Raw genomic sequence first — 21432 nt, 5'->3', positions numbered from 1 at the left:
ATAAATTTTTAAATTAAGTTGTTTACATGATTTATTAGTTTTCTGCTAATATTCTATCTCATATTTTTATAGCACAGAAGAAAAACTACAAAAAGCATGTTTAAAAATGTTACTAAGTTATAAGAGTATTTCCTCACAGAGAGAAAATCGGGGACCAGAGCTTTAGCCTTAGTTAAATTTCAAAATCCATTTTGTCTGGAATACCGGGTTTGGCAAAACACAAAATACTTTTGACAAATCTCCTCACTCCCATTATTTAAAGCCACATATTCTATGAATGGAATTTAATACACATGTTTCACATTTATTTGTTTGTTTGTTTGTTTTCTAATATATATTTTACTAGTAGATTTTCTGGGCTGAAGGAGCCAAGACTGAATGTTATCCCTTTGTATACAGCTACAGGATTGGTTAAAATTAATCAGTACCTTTCCCAAGTAAGATAGAATAGAATTTACCCAGAGGAAATGGATTTTAATTGAAACAGGAGAAACAGAGGTTGAATGTATTTATCACCAGTGAGACTTATTAGACTTGGAATATAGAGAAGGCTAAAGAATGAAGCAAATATTCATTAGGCAAACAAGTTCAGAGCTGGGCAAGAATTTTTCAAATTGACCCCTTATTTGGGCTCAGTTTCTGCTTCTGCAGGATTTAAGAGTGTCTGTTGGCTGTCCAATCCCAAGGCATCCATATAGAGTAGTACTGTTCTGTTCACTCTGTTATCATGGCCCTATGCTTCAGTGTTTGTTTGTTTGTTTGTTTTTTCCTAAACAAACTGCCTGTAATGACTCAGATTTTTATCAGTGCAACATGGCATTTGCTGCCTTTTATCACTGTAAAATGTCGAGGATTACCACAATGTTTGGCAAAAGCTGCAGGAATTTCATGAGTCAACCTAGGCAAGCTGATTGGTTCAGTTTATTATTTACAATCTAGGTAATGCCAGTTAGTGACATGAGGTGAACTGATTCATAAAAAAATAAAATAAAAAAAAAGAAAGGAAGAAAAAACCTTTAAAGGGATTCCATATAAAATATGGATTGCTGCCTTGAAAACTGACATTTAAAAATATGAAAATAAGTTTGTTTTGTTTCACTTATACTTGAAGCTATGGTAATATATACAGAAAGATACCACTGTATGACAAAGAGTGACAAATTAGTTCAGCTTTTCTGGAGTAATATTTTTTCATGTAAATCCTTACTTTACATTCGAGGTTTGTGTAAATCCAGAGGAAAGGCACTATGTAGGTGGAGCAGGCCAGAGGCTTCCTCAGCCTGGTGACATTCAAGCCTTTTCCTCCCGTGACTTCATTATCTTGGCCCGGGATTATTCAAAACTCTCGTTTCCTGCTGTATCTGTGTGTTGTTGAGAGTTCTGACTCCCAGTGAACATCTCAGAGATCGAGGACAAGATGGCAGAGACAAGACTAGGTCTCTTGCTAACATGAAAATGGTAAGGCTGCTTTCCACATGGTCCATTCATGAGTGACACATATTTTTTTTTCTTTTATTCTACAATTACTCTCTTCCCTCTCCAGTATTATAATTTGATGCTTCTTTAAGTGGTCACAATAAGGACTCATATTAAGCTGTGGGACATTTCCAGAGGGGAATAAATTAGCTCATTGTCTGTTATGCATTGAAAAAAATCCATTTTCATGGCTAGTCTCAGAGATTCATATTGGTTCATCGGTGTTTACTATAACCCTTTTATTAAAATTTAACGCCATGGATGCACAGACAGACAGGCAGCAGCCTGGAGGGTCTCTGGTGAGAGTTCAAGTGCACAAGGCAGAGTAGAGGTTCCTTCCCACAGGTGTCAGGTCTGACAACCTGAGCCTGCAAGCTTCCTTCAGGGAAGTTAAAATGGCATCTGCCCTTCTCTTGGATCATGAGATCTGGAGAATCTAAATTCACCATCAGGTTCTTGGTACTGGGCTTACCATTTTCTTTTAAAAATTATGGCTTTGAGAAAAGGCTTCTGCAAGTGGACATGGTCTGACTAGCCTGTAGCTGAAAATCTCTCATTTCTGAGGTTGCCACTCTCTGATTTTCTGAAGCACCATAACTAATTACTGCCACAGTAGCCCGGCATCTTTTGCAGGTTGAGGTTGGGGTGCTGGATATTGAAGCGGGGACCTCTTACACCCTATGTGCATATTCTACCACACGGAGCCACTTTTCCAGTCTCAGGATTGGAACTTTAATTCTGGTCTTGTTTCAGGAGAACGAGTTTTCTAAAATAAAATTTTGTAGTTATAGTTTGTCATTCTATTAATCCAGTTGGTGCCTTATCTTTAATCTCTATGGTATTATAATCTGACTAAAGAGAAATGCAAAATATTAAAAGAGCTGTTTATGTCCTGAAAAACCTTTTGTTTTTCAGAAGTATTACACACACACACACACACACACACACACACACACAATTAAATCTTAGGGAATTGTTTGATAGAAACCAAAACTAAGCTGAAATGTCAGACATCATCACTTTAGAATTGTACAATATAGTACAAAACAACTAAGGTAACAAATTTGTTAAAATTTATAAATGATGTAGCAGCCTGTAGCCACCGTATGTGAGAAGGCTTTGAGTACTGAAAAATCGAGGAAATGGGGGCATCATTCAGGCTGCAGCACTGGACCCAGTTAAGAGAGACATTTAGATAGCTAGTAAGGTATTAATGAGCTTGAAGGGCACTGGGGGAGTCCCTGCCTCATGGGCTGGACCCCACCTCCTCTTTCTCTTGTAATACTGGGAAAGGAATCTCTCCTCAGGATTTGAATTAGCACAGCAAATAGTGTAGGTCTCTGGGCCTTGATATGGCCCATCAAGGCAAAGTTACTTTTTCCTGATCAAAATAATAAAATGGAAGCTCTTTCTTCAGCCCTGAGTGAAAACATGGCAGTCTAACCTGCCCCAGTGACTAACACATACTATTGTCTCCTCACTTTAAGAATTAACCCAACTGGATCTGTCAATCACCTGTTTGGGAGTTTATCCCCCCAGGAATACTGGTTCACCTACAGACATGCTAGAACCGGAGAGAAATGATTATTCCCTTAGTGTGATCATGCGTGTTTTGTTCAGAGGTCGTTTGATTGGTGCAGACTTGCAGAGCATCCCTAAAGGGCAGCACTTTGGGGCCTCAGCCTCCTTAGCTGTCTGATGCTCACTTTCCCTTTTTTGTTCTTTCAATACTGGCCAAAGCCTGACCATGCTTTCCCAGACATTCACAACTCTGGCCATTTTCCTGGAGCAACTTCAACTCTCAGCATGATGCTCTTGTTGATACCCACTGCAGATACATGGCTTTCTCTCTTCTTTACCTCCCTTCTCTGGGAAGTTGTCAACATTTACAACATACCCTCACTCTAGCATTTCCCTCAAACCCTAATGAAATTGTTCTTATTGACCTCAAGCTTTATTTTGAATCTGTTTTTAAATCATTTTATTAATGAGACTAAGAACTCCAAAAGTGACCCCAGATAACTTATGGCATGCAATGTGGAGCTCCCTAAATGTCCTTGGTAATAGAGTGAGACCATTGGAGGTGATGATGTGGAGTATCTGGAGGCATCTATGAGTTCAGCAGAGGACTACCACTTACCTCCAGTGGGCTTAGCTCAGGGACTGTGGTACCAAAACAAAACAAACCAGCAGCAACAACTCAATGGCTGTCCAAGCTTCCCCAGTCGTTGGCTCTTCTGTTCTTATCTCATAAATTTAAAGAATGAAATTCACTGGCCACAGAGGGAGAGTTTTAGGAATGAAGAATTTTATTTTAGGGAGTTTGAGAGAAAGAAACATTTTGAACTGGTAATGGGGAAGGGGATGCTCTGGTTAATTCAGTTGCCCCAATGCACATATGAAAGTGCATTTCTTGTCTTGTCTTCAGCAAGTTCTGAAGACATCTCCATGTCCCAGGTGTGCCTGCTTTTCATGTTGACCAAGTGTAAACACCGATAAATGTTTCTGAAATCAACTAGTTATGGAGACAAATGCTTGTTACTCAGGAACAATTAGTGACTAAATTAATAAGAGATGCAAAATGGAAGTTTTAATTCCAATGTAACATCTTAAAAGTAATTGTATAAAGCTACAAAAAGATTTATGAATTTAGCAGGCACAATCTTTAGAAGTAAGTGATGAAAGTAAAGTGTTGTGATTAAAGCAATATCATTGCATTTTTGTTTCTAAAGTGACAGTTGCAATTAACTGCTTTCTAAATATATATCATAATTATGAGTAGAACTTATTTTTATTTCCATGATGTGACATAACATTGAAAATACATATTTCACATTCAATCTCCTGGCAAGAAAAATTGAAAGTATTTCCACTAATTAAAAGGGTATTTTATTGTTTTCACTGATCGATGAAAATTATTATTGTAAGGGCTTGTAGAAACAGTTTTAGGGGAAAGAAATAGCTAAGACTCGCTTGCTGCATGGGGGAAGTTAAGCCCGCAGCTCTTCACAGAGTAAAGATTGGCATACACCAGCATGGGTTCCGATACATGCACAGCTGATGGCCAGATGGTGACAGTTTAGGAAGAAGCAGAGCTGTCAGCACCAGGAACATTCAGGTTCTATCCAGATGTTCTGTGTGGGCTGTGACAGAGGCGAGCTGCCCGTACCAAGATGAGAGAGACTGCTTGTGGCAGAGGAGGGTCTGCCTGGATTAAGAGAAAAACAGGTTAAAAAACAACTCAGAAACAATTTACCTGCATAATGAAGAAATTAATAAATTATTTCATAAAAGTTAACATATTAGCTAACTGCTATAAAATATAGCCACTGCAGCTGGGCGGTGGTGGTGCACACCTGTAATCCCAGCACTGGGGAGGCAGAGGCAGGTGGATCTCTGTGAGTTCGAGACCAGCCTGGTCTACAGAGCTAGTCCAGGACAGGCTCCAAAGCTACAGAGAAACCTGTCTCAAAAAACATATACATATATATAGCCACTGCAACAGGAGGACCTATCCTGCTCACAGATGATGCCATTACCAAAGAGCACTATTTTACCTTTTCCATAGTTCCTAGGGTACACTGCTTTATTCCAGTAGCTGATTAAAGCCATACTGTCCTGACCACATTCACTAATTTCAAGAAGGATGACAGCCAAAATCTCAGACATATTTTCTTATATTTTATAGCTGGGCTCTATGCCAATAAACAACCTAAAGAAATCTGTATGTATCCCATAGAATTCTCTAATCCACATGCCTCTTTAGCTTTGTAGATATACCTGTATCCATAAAGAAAGGGACACTTTCAAAATGCAATACTTTGGAGATGAGGTTCTTCCAATGTACCATATTTCCTGGGACTCTATAATCGAAGTTGCACTTATGTGTCAGAGCCTATGTTTCTCCACAAGAGAGCTCCAGAAATACTATGACTTAATATGCAAACACTACTGCGCTATTCTGTTAGATGAATAACTGCAGTGTATATAAATATTTGAGTTTGGTTCATGGATGGGCTATAAGTAATGCAGTCAGGGTTAAAGGACAATAGGCTAGTTAGGGAATACTTGGACAAGTTGCCTATTTCCATATCTTCGATTATGAAATGGGAGAAATCTCTGAATTCATGTAGTTATCTACAGATATGTCATCCAATGACTGATATACTCAGAAAAGAATGTTTGATAAAGCAATGATACCAGTCATCCCCTGGAGATCAGTTGTTGATCCTAACAGTATATTGTTTTCAATCTTTTATGTTTTTTTTTCTTGAATTAAAATATATTGAGTAATTTTGTTTATGTACTTTTCCAGATGAACTCACGGTAATCTTAAAGAGGACTGCTTTTTAAAGCACTAGTATTATACTGAATTATATATTAATTTGAGGACAAATGATTCCTTTTAATAATTTTAAGTATCTCTATGCAGAAAACGACACTATTTTATTTCTATTTATTTAATTATTCATTAGATAACAGATTTTATTCTTCTATATATATCGTCATATTTAAATTTCACACATTTTTGTTAAAATTTTAATAATTAAAAAATTTAACAACATATTTTCTTATTCTTTAATTAATATATGAAGTAAAAGAAGTGTGCTTTAGTAAGCTCTCTTCCCATCTCACCTCCTCCAACCCCCTGCTACAACTCGCTTTGTGTCCCCAGTCTCTTTTCCTCTTTCATATCCCATATGTTTTTTGTACCCTCCCCCCAGTCTTTACTTATTCATCCCTCTCTTGGTCTCCTTTCCAGCTTTTTGGGGAAGATTACCAGAGAGCACGCAATTTTTATCTTTTCAGGAGGTATACTCAATTCAACATGTGCACACTAGAAAATGTAATTCTTCATATAAATGTAAAGACAGAAGTCACATAATCATCCTAGTCATTTGACAAAGTTCAACATGCCTACATAATAAAAATTCTGGAGACATTAGGACTAGATGGAGCATACCTCCAAATAATGAAGGCCGTATTCTCCACCTTCAATGTCTGGAAGTTCTAGAATGAGGAGATTATGCTCTGTCCATTGTTCCTTTAATATTCAGCCACCAAAGTTCCTGATAAGCTTTGACAGTTACCATGATTTTGTAAGCTGAAGTCTTGTCTCCTCTGTAAGTTCTACAAAATGATAAAATGCTATTCTATTTCTCAGTTCTCCAATGTGACTCAAAGAAGGCAATGACAGGTTGCAATTTTAATTCCATTTAGCTTTATTTTCCCTGAATAATTCCATTTGGCACTTTTCCCTATGCCCACTTTTTTTCTTGTCATTTACAAGAGCTGTGCTTTGGTTTGACCAAAGAGTAGATTAATTGTGCAGTTCTAAAACACAAATACCACATTCCAGGGGAAAAATTGTTTAAAAAAATGGGTCAATATTTAACAGGAATAGATTTAGGAACATCTATGAGTTGTAAGATAGTAGTCATCTGTCAGTATAGAATTATAGCTTGTCTGTGACAGGAACTAAAGAGAGATATTGCTGATATTAAGATGTCAGATGTCTTCCCACAATTCTATTCTGCCTTATCTTTTGAGAAGCTACTAGTGTAGTAATATTAATCATTTTGAAAATTGCCATTTTTAATGAAGAATTTAATTTGAAGCTGATGAATATTTTAAAGCTAGCACAATGTTCATTCTTAAATGATAGACATGATAGAAGACTATTTCTCATAGTTTCAGGCTGGAGTTGAATTCTAGGAGGGACTGGTCATCAGGTCATTAAAGACTGGACATGAAAAATAATGAATGGGTGGGCAAGATCAAGGCCCTGAAACAGGCTGCAAAAATAAGGGCAATGATTAACTGGTAGACAGGATATAAAGATTGTGGTGGTGATTGACTCCAGAGTGGCTGGCTCAGGGCCTTGAACACAGATGCAAGGGACAGTGGCTGATAATGGTCCGTGTAAGCTAGGTCAGGATAAAGTAAGTGCAAAACTCCCTCTCCAAGGGAGCATGGGCGAAGTGCTGCCACCCTTTCCCCTGGGAAATGTTCGAATTTGAGGTTTATTTAAACTCCCATGTATATTCTTGCACCATATATATCTACATATAGCAGACTACATATAAATGGTCTTCTGAGAAGAATATCCCATTTTCTTGGAAGCATCCTGTGTTGGCTAGTTTTATGTCAACTTGACACAGGCTTAAGTCATTCGAGGGAGCCTCAATTATGAAAATACTTCCATAAGATTGGGCTGAAGGCAAGTGTGGAAGGCATTTTCTTAATTAGTGATTGATGGGGGAGGGCCGGCCCAGCCCATTGTGAGTGGTGCCATCTCTGGGCTGGTGGTATTGGTGAAATTATTAAGGCCACAACCCGTAGTTAAAAGGGAGGTTTATTTTGTGGGGTAACATACAAGTGAAGGGATAGGTTCCAGGGTCTGGGAAAGGTGTAGCACAGTCCAGCGGTGTTCTCTGGAGAACTCTGCTAGGTCTACCTTCAGTGTCCTGGGTCCAGGAACCAAGAGAGCTGGCTCATCTGGATCATGGGTCTTTAGGGTCCTCTCTTGTCCCTGTCTTGTAGACGTGATAGTTACCAAAGCCTCAATGGGTGTTGGAACTTCCAGATCAAAGCTGGAATGGCTACCCACTACATGGTGGTCTTGGGTTCTATAAAATGTAGGATGAGCACGCCATGAGAAGCAATCCAGTAGGCAACACTCCTCCATGACCTCTGCATCAGCTCATGTCTCCGATTCCTGCTCTATGTGAGTTCCTACCCTCACTGCTTTTGGTGATGAACTGTTATATCGAACTGTAAGCAAAATAAACCCTTTCCTCCCCAAGTTTCTTTGGTTGTGGTGTTTCGTCACAGCAATAGAAAATCTAAGATACATGCAAGTGAGAGGATAACAAAGAACAGAGAGATAGAAACCTTGTACCTGTTAGGACTGAGGTTGTTGCTGCTCAGCCTGGCTCACTATTTTCTAAAGAGCTGTGTCTTCTCCCACTCTAAACTCTTGACTGCTGTGTAGCAGGAATTTTAGAAGATCTTATTAATAAAATCAAACCTGAGGCCAGTCATTGGGGTGAATTCTGGATGATCAGAGAAGCAAAACAAGCCACAAGTACCTCACCTCACCAGTTCTTCAGCTGATCCTGTTTCCTCAGACTGGAAGCCTCTGTGTCCTCATCCAGAATGAATCTCCGCTGAACTGTGCTGCTCCAAAGCATAAAAGCTTAACCAGCCAAATGCTTCTAGTTTCTGGTTCTTATGCCTTATATACCTTTCTGCTTTCTACCATCACTCCCTGGGACTAAAGGCTTGCTTTCTGGGATTAAAGGCATGAGTCACCATGCTTGGCTGTATCCTTGAACAGATGGATTTCTGCCTCTGGAATGCTAGGATTAAAGGCGTGTGCTACCATTGCCTATCCTCCATGTTTAATATTGTAGCTGTTCTGTCTCTGACCCCAGATAAGTTTATTAGGGTGCACAATATTTTCGGGAACACAATACCACCACACTGCTAGTTTCCTACTGCATCCCAAATGGATTCTTCTTGTAGGAGAGGACAAGAGCAGACTGCTCTGAGTGGAGACCAGAAAACCCTGGAGAACTCTCCATGACAATTAGATTCTCTTTTCTATTTTATGTGGAAAAGACAATTTTCAAGATAAATGTGTTGATTAAAATAGGTGCATAATTAGTCCCTTCAAAAAGCTCCCTTGACCATAATTCAGCAACCCTGGCAGTTGGAATTAGGCATGCTTTGCTTCTATCAGGAAAAAAAAGTCTTTTATGGCATCTAAAAGACAACTAGTTTCCCAGACTCACTAAGGCAGACACTGGGCAGAAATCAAGCTATGTGTTTCCAGCCATCCATATGGCACAAGGATGAATAAGACCTAGGCATACATCAGATGTTTGCAAATAGGAGACTGGAGGAAATCCTCCCAGAATGAAGGCTCACACTCTTATTACTGGGTAGCTAAAGCCTGGGGCTCTATGTCCATGGACATACAGGAAACTTCCAGATCTAAAGCATACAACTCTCCATGGGGGTAACTGCCTGTGATTTACTTCTTGAATGGTGTCACCCACGGCAGCTTCTAATGTCCTGGCCCACGCTGGAGAGCTTTAGGGACCAGACAGTGGGGGTGCTTTTGCTGTCACCCTTTAATGACAGAGTATTAATACTCCTGACTTTCCTTTCATTTAACTCAGTAATACTTGGAGTTGCAGCAAAACTTGTCACAAATGTACAGAGTCTGTTTCTCCTTATGTAGACAGAGGAGTTCAGGTTGGGTAGGTCTCCATTTCATACCACACCGATCCTTCCCATAAGGCAAATGAAGGTAATCAGAGCTCACTGAAACTTGTGGTTATTGAATGAAAAATGAAGACATGACTGCTCCTAGATATGGTTGAGTAGAAAGGTGTTATTGTAGCTGTGAGGGAGAGAACAGCCAGAGGCATCTGGAAGAGTCCAGAGGGAACCTGGCCAGCAGAAGAGCCTGAGGCTATGGGGCGGGACTATGGGCAGGGAGGAAAAAGAGAGAGAGAGGAAGACAAAAGAAGACTAAGAGGGCAGAGAGAACCTAGAGAATCAAGAGAAAATAAAGAACTAAGACCTAAGAGGGCAGAGGACCAAGAGAAGAGCACGTAGCCAAAATGGTTGAGTTCTGTAGGGATCAGAAGGTAGGGAAAGGGAAGCTCAGCCCCTAGAGGTTTAGGGTAGGGTGTAAGAATGATAAGCGGTGCTGGTTACTGCTCTGAAAGGCCACAGTCAGACAAAACCCAGAGCTTTAATAGGAGGAAGAGGGGTAGGGTGGGGGACAAGAGAACAAGGCCTGGGGAAGGAGCACATGGAGAGAGAGAGATGGGGGGGAGGACAGAACAGAGAGGGTGGGGTCTGAGTCAGGCACAGATGAGCTTCCGTAGCTACACCGCGTATACATACTCATCAGTGCACACCAATGATATAAGACATAAGACCCCTTGTCTAACTCCTGAACTGCGCATGTGAAGTCATGCAGCTGGAGAAGTACTGAGAGGAGCCACTGGTATGGAGTGAGACTTTTCCCAGGTTCTTCAGGACCTGACAGTTATCAACCCTTTAAGGAAAATGGTTGCTTAAGAAAAGAAAGAGAATTGAGGAAGATAGAGAGGGATAGTATGAAAAACAAAAGAGAACTGTGAGGGATTAACCCATTTTCTACTTTGGAAATTGCACATTTTATTAGAAATGCACTAACAAAAATATATTTGGCACTACTGTACCTTCCTAAGATTGCAAACATTATTGGGATACAGGACATCCTTGTTGGTTTGCAGGAAAACACAATTCTTGTTATGCAACTTTTATGCAGGACTATGTCATTACCTACATTTTAAGACAATGTCTACAGGAAAGGGGACCTGAAGAGTTTCAAGGCTTTTGTGGCAGTCCATCCATATCTTTTTGACACATTTCCCCAATCTATGATGGCCCTTGCTCACTCAAACTCATGCTCTACTCCAAATTCTTTACAGTTTCCCAGTTACCCCCTATTCTCTGTTTTCCTGGGTAACAGTCTAAAAACTAGTCCTCTTTACCTACAGATCTCAATCAATCTGCCCCTCCAGATTCAGGACAAGCTTTCCTTCTTGTATAGTGGAGACAGTGCACCCACTTCTTGCTCCCCAAATGGATCAGTTAACTTCCATAATCCCCATATAGTTCCATTGTGTTTATGTGTCTGTTCATCTGTATGATTGAAAATTCCCTAGGGCAGGACCCCTGATTTAACTTTACCTTTTCTTAAAAAGAGCACAGTGGCCAACCCTTACATGTTGTTATTGAGTGAGTAACTAACTATCAATGATCTACTTTATCTGTTAACTTACAGAGCAGTCCACCTTTGCAGGTTTTGTATGCAGTGGAAAATTGGAGAGAACAGATTGCAGAAACTCCCAAGTTCAATTCCATTTGATTGCCACAATGGTTTTTGTAAGGCAGCACACATTAATTAAATGAAGTCCTGGTTGTAATTGTATAATCTGTCTGTAAACAACTAGTACCCCTTCCATTCTCTCCTCTTTTTCAATCTTTATGTAAGTACACCCCAGAGCCATTTTTAAAAATGTTATTCTTCTGTACTCCTGAAGGTCCTATGTATACAGGGTAAGCTTACTGCTACTGAGTTACAGCCCAGCTCCTGAGAATTTTTTTCTTTTTAAATCTGTTGTCTAGGTGGACTCTAGGTTTGGGAGTTTAAACAATCTTGTGATTTTAATATAAAAAGGAAGACTAGGGCCGCAGCTTTAAGTGAATTTATTCAGGAAGAAAGTTTCATGTCCTCAGACATTGAAAAGTACAACCCCCCCCACCTCCTCCATCCTCCCCCAACCCCCTCACCCACCCCCACCCCACACCCATCCCATTTACAGGTTCAACTTTGACCTAATACCGAGTATTCAAACCCTAGACTTAAATACCTAGCTAGCATCTCCAGGCTAACCTTTATCTGCAAATGCAAACATGCCTCAGGAGCTAAAGTAATTGATAGCTCCATCCTTCCCAGCTGCTTACAATAAAATCCTTAGGGTCATTTATAAGTGAGAAAATAGAAGACTAAATTGATTGGTGGTAAAGAAAGAAGCAGATAAAGTAAGAGATAAGGAACAGAAAGACTTCCTTTACAAAAAGAGAAAGACCACTGGAACCTGTTACCAGGCAATTAGCACCAAGAAACTTGTGTATAGTTTGTTTTACAAATTTGAAGATTGACTTTGGTTAAAGGTGATGAGAAAAAACGAGTGAAGAAGTTTGTTGAATATTTTGTCTCCTTTCTTTGAACTTGTCATTGGATCACAACTCTGAAAACCTATAGATGATGATTGAGGACGCAGGAATTTATATCGCTTGAGCCAAGCATACTTACAGTTTGTATTTCGATGTGGAATCTATAAAGGAAAGGGTAGAACTTGATACCCAGATTTGCTTGCTGGTGGCTGGCTGGTAGTTCCCTCCATGGAGAAGCAAGAGGGAGCTTTTGGGAATCAGAGTCCAGGGCAGAGAGCCGTGGTGCTCACATCCTGGATGCAGCTACTTATTGTTCAGCATCACAGATCTTTGCTTAAGCATTTAATCCTTGCTACAGGCGACATGGGTATACTGCTAATGAATAAATCCCAGTTTTGGTCTCTAAGGACATTACAAAGTTTTAATGAGAATGCAAAAATAACTACAATAAAAATAAAATAAGGGAAGTGCCATAAGAGCTATTCGAAGATCTACAGATAGGTTGTACAAACAAGGGCAACCCTTCCCCCAATCCCCTTTCTTCCATATTTGCAAGGCTGCTGCAGGTAAAATTGAGGGCAGGTTTTAAGGACAATATTAACCCTGAACTAAGGACATTTCCTCAGGTGGCGAGTTTAAGCAGATTATCCCATTGATATTCTCATCAGTGTATACCATTGAATTCTCATCACTGTGGCAGATACCGGAAAGGAGGAACAGCTAAAAGAAAGGGAGATTTATTTTGGCACCTGGTTTCCCAGATTTCATTGCTGCGGGTTTTGGCTGAAGCACAGCATGCCAGGAAGAGAAGGATGTGGCAAAGCAAAGCTGTTCATCTCAAGGCAGGTAGGAAGCCTAGAAGAGAGAGAAGAAAGAGCAGGAGCTAAGAACCAACTTTGAAAGACATGCTCCTCAGTGACCTACTTCCCGACTAGATCCCACTTCTTAATCTCCCCATCACCATCCCATTAATGCCACCAAGTTGTATCAATGCCTGCATCAGTGCCTAAGTCCAATGACAGTCAGAGCTTCACGATCCAGCCACTTTGCAAAGGCCGGTCCCTGAACACTACTGCATTCAGAGCTAAGCCTTTAATAATGTGTGTTTGGGGACAGACACTTCATAAGCAAAACATAGCAAGGTGGAAAAACCGTTTGTTGAACAGCAGAGAACTAATACATCAGACAGGCTTATGAGATTAGTACAGTGGGCTGAAGGTTCCACATGCTGTGTATGTCCTGGTAATCAGAACTAAATCTAAACAGTCTAGACTTTAGTGTCAGGAGGGCCTGAATTACTATAGTAGTTACTTCACTGGCTAATTATCCAACCTATTTAAATTTGAACCCAATTTAAATATTAAAATTATTTAGCCTCTGTCATCCTCAGTTTTCTCTTTTCCAAACTCAACATAATCAATCATATATTCTTTAGATAGTTTTGAGATACCTGGTCTCTTCTGGCTTTTGTGTCTGTGTGGTGGGGGGGGAGGGTTTATTAGGCTTATACCTCCATGTTGCCATTCACAGTTGAAGAAAGTCAGGACAGGAACTCAAATGGCAGAAATCTGGGGATAGGAGCTGATGCAGAGACCATGGACAGGTTCTGCTTATTGGCTTGCTCAGCCTGCTTTCTTATAGAACCCAGGACCACCATCCCAGGGATGACACCACCCATAATGGGCTGAGCCCTTTCCTATCAAACACTATAGTCAGCTCTTATGGAGGCATTTCCTCAATTGATGTTCTCTCCTTTCAGATAACTCTAGTTTGTGTCAAGTTGACATGAAAGTACTCAGGACACTACCAAAAATGTTTTTTCAGGGTAGCTGCACTGCTTTTTGTTACTGTGAGTGATATATGGATATGTTAGTGATGGTAGGAAATGGAGACAGGAGCTGGCTGGTCACATTGCATCCAGAGTCAGGATGCACATAGTTAAGAAAACTCATGCTCAGCTGGATTTCTCCAAGACCTCTTTTTATTCAGCTTGGGACCCCAGCTGTGGATGGTGTCTTCTGGCTGTTCAATAATTATAACTATGGTCATTTTACAAAAATCTTGAAGCTCAGGTTGAAGAGTTGACTTTTTTTTTTCCTTCCCCTTAATGGAACTTGCCACACAAGGTGACCAAGTTGGAATAGGCTGCTGGAAATACAGAGTATGACGGCAAGGAACAGTGGTTCAAGACAAGCCAGGAGCTGTTTTGTGGTCAGATCTCAGGCCAGTCCTCATGTTGACCCTACTTCATGGCCCATCACTGATGACAGCCTTTTGAGCCCTCAGAAAGTAGAGAGAAGTCTTTTGTTCTCCTCGGCTTCCTTTCTGCTTTTCTACTGTCAGCTTTTCTGCCAGTGAGAAACAGCACATCGTAGAGATTTCTATCAAATGGCCCTTAAGCACCTGTGCTGGCATCTGAAGTAAGCCTGTGCAGGGCTGAGGAAACTAACCTTGTGAATTGACTGTTTTCTGTGGTGTTCCTATTTAAGCAATCCCTAGCTTCCTTTTGTTTCAGTAATTCAGCTGACTCACTGTGGTATTCTAAGAGCTTCACACACACAGTTGCACATTAATTATTTTAAATGGTGATGGAAGGATGGGCCTCAGTCAGTCAGGGACATGCTACTCAACAGTTCACACTGGGCCTTGAGGCTCATGCTGCATTTTTAATTTGGGAGAGGTATGCCATTGGCTGTCTTGTTCTTGGGGTAGTTGTGAGGATTAAATGAGGTAACAGATTAAACTGCTTGTGTTTTATAAGCCACAAATGCAAAGGACAGTTCTATGGAAAAGTATACATTCATATAAACTGTGCAGAAGCATTATGTACTTTCAGCACTGATGGGTACAAATCCCAGCACTGGGAGGTAGAGACAGGAGGACTCCTGAAGCTTGATGAAAGGCAGTTTAGTCTACTGGGAGGGAGGGGAATGTAGGTCAATGAGAGACTTATAGGAGGTGCTTGATGCTCCTGAAGGTGACATCTGGGGTTGTTCTCTGGCCTCCACATGCAAGTAGATACACATGTATGCACACTGGTGCATGCACCTGAATGTGTGCATGTATGTGCTTACACACACACACACACACACCACTACATCAAAACCTTCCTTCTCTCCTATTTTCTCTCCACCTTCTGAAGGATCTCCCCAGTTAATCTTTTGGTTTTGTAGTTGATAAGCATTTTGCTTCCTCTGTTGGCCACAGTGAACCTTCATTCTGGTGAGGTTTCCAAAATGTTCATTTCCAACTGGGTAGCAATTTTGACATTTTGAGTTTCTGCTACTTAGTGTTCTCTATGTTTTGGAATAAGTGTGGGAGGATTTGATCTCAGAGTTCGATTATTTCACCAAGGACACATTAGTAACTCAGTGGTTTTGTACAGCCAGCTCTCTCAGTAGGAGCTGTGCTAGAGTGCACCAAGATTGATGACTGAGTCAGTATCTTAGTCTTGGGAAACATTACAAGATTCATTGGTTCCTCTAGGGAAAGGAAAGGGAAATGGAAAATAAAATTTCATTACCTTTTTTGGGGGCGCTAATTTTCTGGTTTTGCCAACAAAATGAAGCACTTACTTTTAAAATATAGACACACAGATAAGAAAATGTATATATTTACTTAATAAAGGGGGAACTTGCAAAATTACTCAAATTCAGCACACAAGGAAAGGGAAACTAACTATTCCAGCTAAGTTTCTGGCAGATAATAATGAATTAAAAATAGTGAAAACATTCAGGCTCTGCAGTCACACTTCTGCTGATACATATGGCGTTCAAGGATTTTGAGCTCCTTGGTCACCTGGCAAGCAGATTTTTTTTTCAGTTGTATTTAAACCCAAGATTATATGATGGGCAGAAAGCAATGACCTTTTGTCTTGGGTTTAGTTTGAGCCCTAATGATCTGTGTACTAGTTTTCTCAAAATATAAAGAAACAAACTTTTCATATGAATATTAATACTCTATAAGACCTCAGACAATGACTGGGCTTGGTAAATAAAACACAGCTGGCTGTCAAAATGAGGTGGAGCATTTTTTTTGTTCTTAAATTTTTATTAGTTCTTTAATAATTGTATATATAATTTTGAGTTTTATCCCCTTCCCCAATCCTTCTTAGTCTCCCCTCACCCTGCTCTAGCTTTGTATCCTTAAGAAAAAAAAGATCAAGAACAATTTTTGCTGCCAAAATATTTTTGGATGTGTGACCTGCTGCCAGAGCATGGTAAACTTCTCAGTGGCTATCCTTTTAGAGAAAACTGACTCTCCCTGTCCTAGCAACTAGCAATTTAAAAATAATCAGTATTTGTTCGTTTTTATCTTCTGTGTATATTTAAGTGTCTGTGTGAAGATTTATGCACCGTGCTTGGTGCACAAGGAGGCCAGAGAAGGGTGTCAGATCCTTAGTACCTGGAGTTCCAGGCAGTAAACCACCATGTGGGTACTGGGAAATGAACTTGGGTCTGCTGCCAGAGCACTAAATAATATGAAATGCTGAATTACATCTCCAGCCCCAGTTTTAAAACAATTACTCCTCTTATCTCAGAAAAAAATTAAATCCACAAATGATGTCTGGTTAATCCCACTGTGCAAGAATAAGACCACTACCACAATTTTGAGCCAAATTTGCAGCAAACTTGATTTTATTGGGATGCACCCAAGAGCTGGCAAGCTTAAGTTATGAAGAAAATAGTTTAATCCATTTCTTTGGCCCCTTTTAAGAAGTAAAATCACGAAGTGGCACACACCATTAATCCCAGCACTCAGGAGGCAGAGCCAGGCAGATCTCTGTGAGTTTGAGGCCTGCCTGGGCTACCAAGTGAGTTCCAGGAAAAAGGTGCAAAGCTACACAGAGAAACCCTGTCTCGAAAAACCAAAAAAAAAAGAAAGAAGTAAAATCACAAGAAACTGCAAACCAGGTTTACAGATGAGATACAGTGGGGCAATAAGGAAATACAGAAAAATCTAAAAACAAACAAACAAATTAATTAATTAAAAACAAAACCCAAACCCACCACCACCCAAACCATGTGTGGTTACCACGTGATTAAGAAGAGTGATTAGGGAGGGCCAGAGAGGATCCAGGTGTTTTCAAAAGCAAGTCAAGGTCATGTGTTGGAGCAAGTCAGGCTCCAGGAAACAGACTTAACCATTGTTTACCAAAGGGGAGAGTGTGATAAGAAGTGAATTAGAGAAGGGACATTAGCACAATCAAAACGTAGTGGAAGAAAAGACATTATCAACAGGAACATCAGTCACAGCTTTTAAGACATTCGTGGGGGCATGTTCCATTTTGTCCCATTATCCTTGTCTAATTTTCGTATGAAACCCCTAATCTATATAAATTTATTTTTAAAAGCCCAGGAATAGAAGGATCTCCTCTGACACAAAAGGAATTTCCTCTGGCTTTTTAGTGCTAGTTGGAACCAGAGATTATATTCTACATTATTAATTACAGACAGAGTTACTCTGGTTATGTGAGTTCAATAGAAGTGATTAATGAATCTTCCCTTCCCATTCTTATTTTAGCATACCTGTAATTTCCATTATCAGAACCTTTGAAAGAATATTTGATTATGCTCAAGTCTGTAATGTTACGTTGGATTGGTCAGTGAGATTAGTCCAGCCCGAGTGTTCTTCATCCATCTGGTAAAGATCATTTGCTCCCCTTCTTTTGTCCAAACTATGGGCTCTGATGGATAGAAGCAATCTTTTGCCCGACAAGACAGTATCAGGACATTTGGTAAGATAGGTTACCTTTTATTTCCCCTGTCAAGATGCATTTAGGTTCTGTTTGCATAGATTAAAAACAAAACAATAAAACTGTTACCTATAGGACAATCATGGTGCAAATTTCAACAACAAGAACATAATGAATGTTTAAAGTTATGTGAGACAGTCAAACCTTAGAAAGTTGTTTTTTTGTTTTGTTTTGTTTTTCTAGACAAGGTGTCTCTGTGAAACAGTGAAAGTTATACTTTTACCAGTCCCTTTTCAGTCACTTTCTACCTCTGGGGGTTGGACTTCTCTTCCGAGGGTTCCTCAGGTGCCTTCTTGAGGTGTGAGTGATGAACCCAGATAGGAATATGAGTATCCTCAACAGCAGTTAAGGGTTAGGCATCCAGAGAATCATGATGTAAAGTTTTTTCCATCTAGGTTCAAGCCAGTACTGTTCGAAGCAGTGGACTAATACAGCATTGCTGGGCTGGAATGGGTGATCAGGTTTGCAAACACCAAACTATAAAGATGAGAACTGTTTCTTCTTAAGGAATTATCTCCCAGCATGTCCTAATAGCCAGGAATCCAAGAGCCTGGTTGAGAATGTGATGCCATACTCTGGAGCACAATCTACCTCTTCCTGAATTGTACTATAACAGCTCTACATGCTGTGGAAACCCTGCTGAGGGATGCCACCAACCCATGGATGCCAAATGCCATCTGACTCAGTACCCTTCTTTTTGATAAGGTCAGACTGACCTTTGATAAATCCTTGGTCATTATTCCTGCTACCCTGCTACCAGATGACAATCCTGAAGAGGCCATCCATGACTGCCTGGAGATGCTGGACATCATCCAAGGGACACAACCTGACTTGACAGATGTTCCTTTCACCACAAGAGATGTGAATCTCCACATGGATGATGTAATATATTTTAAACATAATTTAAAAATTAAAAATAATGTTTGTTTGTCTATTTCTCTTACACAATTTTGCTTTCGGTTGGTTGTAATAAGTTCTCATTGTAACCCAGATCGGCCTAGAATTCAGTATGTACAAAAGACTAGCCTTGAACTCTTTATCTCCCTGCCTCCAGCCCCCAAATGCTTCAGGCATGTATGGCTATTTCCAGGTATATATAAATGTGTTTCCTCTATGTATATATTTGCACAGTCTTTGTACCTGATTTCCAAGGAGATGAGAAAAGAGCATTGGATTCCTGGGAACTGGAGTTATGGATGCATGTGAACCACCATGTGGGTGATTGGAACTGAACCTGGGTCCTCTACAAGAGCAAACAGGGCTCTTAGCCACTGAGCCATTGCTCCAGCTCCCAAACTATTTAAAAAGCACAGTCAACTGGCAAATCTCATGATTAAAGGGAAGAGGGAGAGATGAAAATATACATGCAGAGACTACAGCATTTACATTTTCTTTTACACCAATGTAAAGTGACTGATTGACAAATAAAGCATTGTTTAGGTGAAGCCATATACATGTTCAAGGAGTCTTCTGTCCTAGTATGTACTATCACCTAAGGGGATTTTTTTTTTAAGAAACAGTGATTAAACAAAATCAAGTTTATACAAATATTGTATTTTAAAAGAATAGGCTAAAAATTAAAAATTAAAACCCCCAAACTTTCAGTTAGGTGTGGCAGGAACAAGCAGGAAGTAAAGCTATGGTCGCCCAGGGAGGAACTGCCTAGCTGAGTTCTGCTGTTGAGAGGCCTAAGTGCTCTCAGACATTGAGGTCAGCAGCAGTGCAGGAGATGACTGAGTTCATAACCTGCAGAGTGAGATAGAGTCAAGGATGACAAAACACAGAATGTAGAGCAGATCCTGGCCCATGGGGAGAATTTGGGTAGTCTCTGCAGCAAGACCGAGGACCTGGAAGTCACATTTGAACACTTAAAGAAACGTCATAGAAGACAGCTGGAAAGTTGTAGTGGAAGAATGTGAAGATGACAGCCTTTATCTTGTGAGTATTTGTACCATCATCCTCTTCATCATGCTCTTTGCCACTGGCAGCATGCCCACTTAGGAAGGAGCCCATCTTACTCTTCAGGGGTGAACTCCCCTAAAATGAGAAGAGGGACCTTCCTCAAATCTCCTCCATGTGAATTCTGCTCAGTCTGTATAGGCTTCTAATATTCCATATACCCCAGAAGCACCTCCCCTGGAATGAGAAAAATGGAGTGTGGCTGCATCTCACTGGTCCTTAGAGGGGGTCCTTGAGAGATGCAGAGAACCCTGTTTATGGATACAAGACTGCTGCAATAAAGACTTTTCAGTACCCCACCCTGACACCCCCTCAAAAAACAAACAAACAAAAAAGCTTGTAACATTTAGAAATAATTCACATTTGAGCCAAGACATCATACTTTTTATAGCTACATGATGACATGTGTCTGTAATCTTAGCACTCTGGAGGCTGAGGCAGGAGGGTTATGAGTTTAAGGCCAGCCTGGACTGCATAATAATTTTAAATGATGATTGGACTATGATATTCTGTCTCAACAACCAAATACAATCAATAATAGCTGTGGTATTCTTTGAGCATATACTGTCAGACATTTAAAGTGAAGTTGTAGCATGTCATGGTGGAAAAGGGACCTAGGAACAAGCCCTTCTTGTGCCACTGGTTACAGTAACATATCTCCTGCACATGGTAATGCTAAGAGCCATAACATTATGGGTGTCTCCACAAACAGTGTTCACATTTTTAAGATCTTATATATTCAACAATAGAAGTCTGTGAACAAAGAGATAGGGGCTAGGAACACAGCTCAGTAACAAGTGCTTGTCCACCAGGAGTGAGACTCCAGGTTGGATTTTTGTTACCCAAAAGGAAAAAGAGAAAAAAAGAAAAGAACACTATAAACATGTCCTGAGCAATGTTGTTTATGAACAGTGAGGTTAGGTGTCTGCAGATGAGGAGCTTTTTGCTTTCAACCTTGTTGAAATAATAGTAATCCATGTGATAGTATACTTCACAGCCTTTAATAACTTATGCATGACAGGACCTAAGGGATGAACTATTGAGTCAAAGAAACCAGACACACAAGAGGTTATCCTGTCTGTCATCTCTACATAATTCATAGTCAAGCAAAGTAAGCCAGGACTAGCTTTGAGGTGTGTCAACAGAGCTTCTGGACTTCTGGGGATATTTCTGGTCTCAGGACAATACTAGGGATGTTTATATTGTTATGTTCAAGCTGCATAGTGATGCTTGCTTGCTGCTCTCTGCGTTGGCTGTACTTCAGTGAAACTTAACCAGCTTGACTATAAGGTGTATGACTACCAGAGAAGATGTTCCCCATATAATATGAAGGTAGAAGCCTATTCACTGTTTTGAGGAATTCTGTAGAAGAGTTAAATAAAGGAATGCTATCCTCAAAGTATCACAGGTTAGGGGTAGAACAGTAAAAGATAATCATTTTAGTGTGTAATTGCTTCTGGTTATTATTATTAACATTTAAAATTATGTTTTCACAG

General features: G+C 40.1%; 1 pseudogene; it reads left to right on the top strand.

The window, feature by feature from the left end:
- Positions 1–1733: 1733 nt before the first annotated feature.
- LOC118586150 lies at positions 1734–19978 on the top strand (annotated as a pseudogene).
- The last annotated feature ends 1454 nt before the right edge of the window (positions 19979–21432 follow it).

Source organism: Onychomys torridus, chromosome 6, assembly GCF_903995425.1.
Source record: "Onychomys torridus chromosome 6, mOncTor1.1, whole genome shotgun sequence".
Classification (NCBI taxonomy): Eukaryota; Metazoa; Chordata; class Mammalia; order Rodentia; family Cricetidae; genus Onychomys; species Onychomys torridus.
The sequence above is the reverse complement of the archived record's forward strand: the minus strand, read 5'-3'. Positions and strand labels throughout refer to the sequence as shown.